Source organism: Macaca thibetana, chromosome 3, assembly GCF_024542745.1.
Source record: "Macaca thibetana thibetana isolate TM-01 chromosome 3, ASM2454274v1, whole genome shotgun sequence".
NCBI classification, from domain to species: Eukaryota; Metazoa; Chordata; class Mammalia; order Primates; family Cercopithecidae; genus Macaca; species Macaca thibetana.
In genome coordinates, this window is record NC_065580.1 from 128442414 (window position 1) to 128450599 (window position 8186).

Below are 8186 nucleotides of genomic sequence, written 5' to 3' on the forward strand. Positions count from 1 at the left end.
CTAGTTATCCATTCATCCATTCCGTCTTCAAGGTTTTTAGTTTCTTTGTGCTGGTTATGTAGTTCCTCCTTTAGCTCTGAGAAGTTTGATTGACTGAAGCCTTCTTCTCTCAACTTGTCAAAGTCATTCTCCATCCAGCTTTGTTCCATTGCTGGTGATGAGCTGTGTTCCTTTGGAAGGGAAGATACGCTCTGATTTTTTGAATTTCCAGCTTTTCTGCACTGCTTTTTCCCCATCTTTGTGGTTTTATCTGCCTTTAGTCTTTGATGATGGTGACGTACTGATGGGGTTTTGGTGTGGATGTCCTTTCTGTTTGTTAGTTTTCCTTCTAACAGTCAGGACTCTCAGCTGCAGGTCTGTTGGAGTTTGCTTGAGGTTCACTCCAGACCCTGTTTGCCTGGGTATCAGCAGCGGAGGCTGCAGAAGATAGAATATTGCTGAACAGTGAGTGTTACTGTCTGATTCTTGCTCTGGAAGCTTCGTCTCAGGGTGTACCCAGCCATGTGAGGTGTGATGTGTCGGTCTGCACCTAGTGAGGGATGTCTCCCAGTTAGGCTACTCAGGGGTCAGGGACCCACTTGAGCAGGCAGTCTGTCTGTTCTCAGATCTCAACCTCCGTGCTGGGAGAACCACTGCTCTCTTCAAAGCTCTCAGACAGGGACTTTTACATCTGCAGAGGTTTCTGCTACTTTTTGTTTAGCTATGCCCTGTCCCCAGAGGTGGAGTCTACAGAGGCAGGCAGGCCTCCTTGAGCTGTGGTGGGCTCCACCCAATTCGAGCGTCCTGGCGGCTTTGTTTATCTACTTAAGCCTCAGCAATGGTGGTGCCCCTCCCCCAGCCTCACTGCCGCCTTGCAGTTAGATCTCCGACTGCTGTGCTAGCAATGAGGGTGCCTCCGTGGGCGTGGGACCCATGGGGCCAGGTGTGGGATATAATCTCCTGGTGTGCCATTTGCTAAGACCCTTGGTAAAGCACAGTATTAGGGAGGGAGTTACCTGATTTCCCAGATGTGTGTCTCAATTTCCGTTGGCTAGGAAAAGGAATTCCCTTCCCCCTTGCACTTCCCAGGTGAGGCGATGCCTCGCCCTGCTTCAGCTCTTGCTGGTCGGGCTGCATCCGTGGACCAGCATCAACTGTCCAACACACCCCAGTGAGACAAACCCAGTACCTCAGTTTAAAATACAGAAATCACCCGTCTTCTGTGTCGCTCACACTGGGAGCTGGAGGCTGGAGCTGTTCCTATTTGGCTATTTACATTTAAAAGCAATGGCTCTCTACTCCCTGAGCACTGGGCTATAGCACTCCTGCTTGCTCTCTCCTGGTGGCTGGTGTCCTCTCTTGACTCCTACACCATCTTTCCCTGAGGCACAACCCACAGCACAGAGCTCACAGCTGGCAGAACACATCTTAGGTTATCACCAACTGCCACAGCAGCACTCCAGTGCCACATTGCAGAGTGAAGCCTGAGTTGCAGGAGGAGAGCCTGCAGGCTTCCCAGGTAGGAATGCACCTTCACAATAATGGGAATAGGAGCACTGTTTCAGCCTCAGTTTCTATTTATAACAGAGATAAAGAAAAAATACTGCTGGATTTTCAGCATGAGTCTAGACAGAGATAGCTCCAAGAGCTCTGTGATAGCCCATCTCATTCACAGACATCATGGGATAGTAATGGGGCCTCTGAAACAGAAACCAAAAGAGAAAAACAGCTCTCACTCTGAGAAAAGCTGTATTGAGAGAAAAACAGTTAAAACCATCTTTTAAAAACACAGGCTAGATATAAGTTTGATCAGGTCAGTCAGAAAATATTCCCCTAATCAATTTTTTTAAACATCCAAAGTACACAGCTACTCTCAGCATCAGAAACATGAGCATTATGAAGGGGTCGTATTCTCAGCTGACTTTTATAAGGATTCTCTTCCATCTCTGCTGCTCTCTCTTCTCCTAGCCATTAAATGAGAGATCTATAATGGAACATATTTGCCAAATGGAACATATTTGCCAAAGAACACTTCTTTTTTTTTTTTTTTTTGAGATGGAGTCTTTTTGCTCTGTTGCCCAGGCTGGAGTGTAGTGGTACAATCTCAGCTCACTACAGCCTCCGCCTCCAGGGTTCAAGGGATTCTCATCCCTCAGCCTCCGGAGTAGCTAGGATTACAGGCATGCGCCTCTATGCCCAACTAATTTTTGTATTTTTAGTAGAGATGGGGTTTCACCATGTTGGCCAGGTTGGTCTTGAACTCCTGACCTCAAATGATCCGCCTGCCTGGACCTCCCACCACTGTAACTTTCCAACGAAGAACTGGAATATTACTTTATTCATATAGTGGAATACATTTGAGTTTGCATCATGGTGAAATGTAGAGCCATTATGGTTTTTGGGTGGCCAAATCATTCTTGTTTACTTTTCCTGTAATAGCAGCATTCCAATTTAGTGAAATGATAGGCACTAAAATCATGTTTACCTATAATTAACTCTACTGGATAAATTAGTAAGCATGTCATACTAATACTACTGTAATAGTTTGGTAGTAAATTTTATTTGAATATTAGATATAAACATCTAAGTATAAATAATGTACTAGTCATAATGTACATAGGATTTTAAAAAATGGCCTACAACCATAATTCAATTAAAACACTTTTTATTTCAAAAGTATGAATATAACATTTTTTTTTTTTTTTTGAGACAGAGTCTCACTCTGTTGCCCAGGCTGGAGTGCAGTGGTGCAATCTCGGCCCACTGCAACCTCCACCTCCCAGGTTCAAGCGATTCACCTGCCTCAGCCTCCTGAGTAGCTGGGATTACAGGCATGTGCCACCACACCTGGCTAATTTTTGTATTTTTTAGTAGAGACAGTGTTTCACCACGTCGGCAAGGTTAGTCTTGAACTCCTGACCACAGGCGATCCACCCACCTTGGCATCCCAAAGTGCTGGGATTACAGGCGTGAGCCACGGTGCCTGGCCGAATATAACATTATTAAAATGACTAAGGGATTCATTCAAAGTAAATATTTTACAGTTATATTCACACTAGTGTATAAAATACTGTTTAATTTATATGAATGCAGTTTGTCTACAAACACTACATATAACTATGCTAACTGTACTCAAGAAATAAATATAAACCAAAGCACAACTACAGACTCCACTGTTCACTTCATACACTGAACCATGCTTTTGCAATAAAAGTACTTCAGCCTGCAAATATTACCTGATTACCTTGGATAATCTGTAGTCTATGAAAGGAACATAGTATCTTTTAGTCTTTATCATGTTTTATTGTTAAATTTAATCCTATCTTCATGCTTAACTTATGTGTGCTCTTAAAATGAACTTTAATCTAAACAAATCTGTGTCTACTTTAAGAGACAACAAATGGAGAAAATAAACCTTTGCCAAAGCAATGAACTTGAGGTCCTAGATAAAGACAATCCCAAGTCAAAAACAGTGACAAAGGTTTAACTGTTAATATGATTTATGTATCTTTCAAACAACAGAGAAAAAACATACATATAATTTAAATGCTTTAAGAAAAAATCAATTAAGCAAATATACTCCTGGCCGGGTGTGGTAGCTCCCGCCTGTAATCCCAGCACTTTGGGAGGCTGAGGTGGGCAAATCATGAGGTCAGGAGTTTGAGGCCAGCCTGGCCAACATAGTGAAACCCCATCTCTACTAAAGATACAAAAAATTATCCAGGTGTGGTGCTGTGTGCCTGTAACCCCAGCTACTCAGGAGGCTGAGTACACTTGAACCCAGGAGGCAGAGGTTGCAGTGAGCTAGCTCGTGGCATTGCACTCCACCCTGGGCAACCAGGCAAGACTCCATCTCAAAAAAAAAAAAAAAAGAAAGAAAGAAAGAAAGAAAATATCCAACCTCCCTTTTTTCACGTGGAGAATAAAGCTTCTTATTTCTAATTTGTATTTTCCATTATAACAGCCAGGTCTCTGGACATTTTTTTGAACTATTGGACATCTTAATTTTGCACACCGTGTGCACTTGAGATACGTTTATGGGGAAAAAAAGTAGAAGAAAGGTGTCATTAAAAAAAAATCCATGGGTGTGTCAATCAAGAAAAATGACAAGAAAAGTCTCAATCATTTTAGGAAGTTTATTTCCCAAAGTTAAGAATGCACAGCCAGGAGAAAGGCCTGTGTCTTTCTCCCAAGAAAATTTTGGGGGCTCCAAATTTAAAGGGGAAAGGATGAGCTACTAAGTACAAAACTGTTATGTAAGAGGGAGGTAGGGAAAAATAGTCATTGATGCCATTGTCTGGTTCAGTGAATCTGCATTTTTTTTTAACATAAGATGACACAGACAAATGGGGCAGAGGAAAAATGCAGGTAATCTGCATTTTTACCTAAGATAACATAGACAAAATGGGGCAAGGGAACAATCAGATATGCATTTGTGTCTGGTGAAACCTATAAAGATATGCTATCAATTTACATTTCCATGGTAAAATTTTTACAGAAACACCTTAGGGTAAAGATCTTGCAGCTCACTAGAAATTGTCTTGCGGGCAAAATATGGGGGAGTCATGTAACTTTTCATCTTGTAGCCATCTTGTTTAAGAACCAAAAGGGTAGGTGGGTTTGTGTGACCCAGTTCCCAGACTAACTTTTCTTTTTGGTTTAATGAGTTTGGGCTCTGAAGATTTAATTTTCTTTCACAGGTACACATGAATAAGACAAGTTCTAAGAGATCTATAAAGATATTTAGATTCTGACACAATAATTGTGGGAGACTACAACACCCCACAGACACTATTAGACACATTTTTGAGGCAGAAAATTAATAATGATATTAGGACCTAAACTCAATACTTGACCTAATAGTCCTAATAGACATCTACAAAACTCTCCATCTAAAAGCAATATAATATACATTCTTCTCATCACCACATGGCCCATACTCTAAAATTGACCACACAATCAGAAATAAAACAATCCTCACCAAATTCAAACATCCCAAAATTATACCAACCACACACTCTGACCACAACTTGATAAAAATGTAAATCAATACAAAGAAAAGCACTTGAAACCATACAATTACATGGAAATTAAACAACCTGCATCTGAATAACTTTTGGGTAAATAATAAAATTAAGGCAGACATCAAAAAGTTCTTTGAAACAAATGAGAACAAAGTACAACATACCAGAATACCTGCAACACAGCTAAGGCAGTGTTAAAAGAAGAATTTATAGTACTAAATGCTCACATAAAAAAGTTAAAAAGATCTCAATTTAACAACCTAATATCATAAACAAAATGAGAGATGCAAGACAAAACCAATTCCTAAGTAGCAGAGGGCAAAAAATAACTAATCTGATCTGTACTGAAGGAGATTTAGATGTGAAAAACTATACAAAAGATCAAGAAATCCAGGAGTTAAATCTTTGGAAAAAATTAGTAAGCTAAATAAACCACTAGCCAGATTCATAAAGAAAGAAGATTCAAATAAACACAATTAGAAATGACAAAAGGGACATTAACCCTGACCCCACAAAAATACAAATAACTGTGGAAGTCTACTATGAACACTTCTATGAACACAAACTAAAAAATCTGAAAGAAATAGTAAATTCGTGGACCAATACATCCTCCCAAGACTGAACAAAAAAGAAATTGAATCTCTGAGTAGACCAATAACAAACTCCAAAACTGAATTAGTAATGAATAGCCTAGCAATCAAAAAAAGTCCAGGACCAGAGAGATTCACAACTGAATTCTACCAGATGTACAAAGAAGAGCTGGTACCATTCCTTCTAAAACTATTCTAAAAAAATTGAGAGGAAAACACTCCCCTTCAACTCATTACATAAGAACGCCATCATTCTGACACCAAAACCTGACATAGATATAACAAAAAGAAGAAAACTTTAGGCCAATATCCTTGATGACCATTGATGCAAAAATCTTCAACAAAATATTGGGAAATTAAATTCAACAGCACAACAAAAAGCAAATGCACTATGATCAAGTAGGCTTTATCCCTGGGATACGAGGTTGGTTCAACATACACAAATTAATAAATGTGATTCATTACATAAAAATAAAACCCACCAGATTATCTCAATAGATGCAGAAAAAGCTTTCAAGAAAATTTAACATCTTTCACGTTAAAAACCTGCAACAAACTAGGCATCGAAGGTACATACTTCAAAATAATGAGTTCTCTATGACAAACCCACAACCAACATACTGAATGGACACAAGCTGGAAGCATTTCTCCATGAAAACTGGCACAAGACAAGGATGTTTTCTCTCACCACTCCTATTCAACATAGAATTGGTAGTCCACACCAGAGCAATCAGACAAGAGACAAAAACAAAAGGCATCCAAATAGGAAAGAAAGGAAGTCAAACTTCCCATTTTTTGCAGACAACATGATTCTATATATAGAAAACCCCACAGTCTCCGCAGAAAAGCTCCTTAAACTGAAAACTGAAGCAAAATTTCACAATACATAGCAAATGTACAAAAATTAGTAGCATCCCTGTACATCAATAACATCCAAGCTGAAAGCCAAATCAAAAACACAATCCCCTTCACAACTGCCACAAAAAGAATAAAACATCTAGAAATACAGCTAACCAGGGAGGAGAAAGACCTCTGCAACAAGAATTACAAAACACTGCTTAAATAAATCAGATATGACACAAATAAATGGAGGTTTATTTTATGCTTATGGATAAAAAAGATCAATATCATTAAAATGGCCATACTGTTAAAAGAAATTTACAGATCTAATGTCATTCCTATCAAACTACCAAAAACATTCTTAATAGAACTAAAAACAACTATTTTAATATTCATATAGAACAAAGAGCCCGAATACCCAAGGCAATATACACACACACACACACACACACACACACACATATATAAAAAAGACTCATAGAACAATGAAACAGAATAGCCAGTAAATAATGCCACAATGCCACACACCTGCAACCATCTGATCTTCAACAAAGCTGACAAGAGCAATGCGGAAAGAATTCCCTATTTAATAAATGAGGCTAGAATAACTAGACAGCACTATGTAGAAGATTGAAACTGGATGCCTTCCTTACACAATATATAAAAAATCAAGATGAATTAAAGACTTAAACGTAGAACTTAAAATTATTTATATATATAAGTTATATATATATTTATAAATATATAAATATTATATATTTAAATATATATAATATATATAAATATATATAAATATAAATATATAAATATATATATTTAATGTCTCATATATATATATATATATAACCTGAAAATAACCTAGAAAACTCTAGACATAAAAACTGGCAAAGATTTTATGATGAAGATACCAAAAAGCAATTGCAACAGAAGCAAAAATTGACAAATGGGACCTAATTAAACTAAAGAGCTGCTTCACAGCAATGGAAACAATCAACTGAGTAAACAGACAACCTACAGACTAGAAGAAAATATTTGCAAACTATGCTTCTGACAAAGGTCTAATATCCAGCATCCATAAGAAACTTAAACAAATTTATTAAAAAAAAAAAAAAAAGAAGAAGAAGAAGAAGCCAGGGGTGGTGGCTCACGCTTGTAATCCCAGCACTTTGGGAGACTGAGGCGGATGGATCGTGAGGTCAGGAGATCGAGACCATCCTGGCCAACACGGTGAAACTCCGTCACTACTAAAAATACAAAAATTAGCTGGGTTTTGTGGCACGCACCTGTGATCCCAGCTACTTGGGAGACTGAAGCAGGAGAATCACTTGAACCTGGGAAGCGGAGGTTGCAGTGAGTCGAGATTGTGCCACTGTACTCCAGCCTGGTGACAGAGCAAGACTCTGTCTCAGAAAACCATAACAAAAACAACAACAACAAACCAAAAACCTAATTAAAAAGTAAGCAAAAACATGAACAGATACTTTTTTTTTTTTTTTTTTTTTTTTTGAGACTGAGTCTGGCTCTGTCGCCCAGGCTGGAGTGCAGTGGCCGGATCTCAGCTCACTGCAAGCTCCGCCTCCCGGGTTTACGCCATTCTCCTGCCTCAGCCTCCCGAGTAGCTGGGACCACAGGCGCCCGCCACTTCGCCTGGCTAGTTTTTTGTATTTTTTAGTAGAGATGGGGTTTCACCGTGTTAGCCAGGATGGTCTCGATCTCCTGACCTCGTGATCCGCCCGTCTCGGCCTCCCAAAGT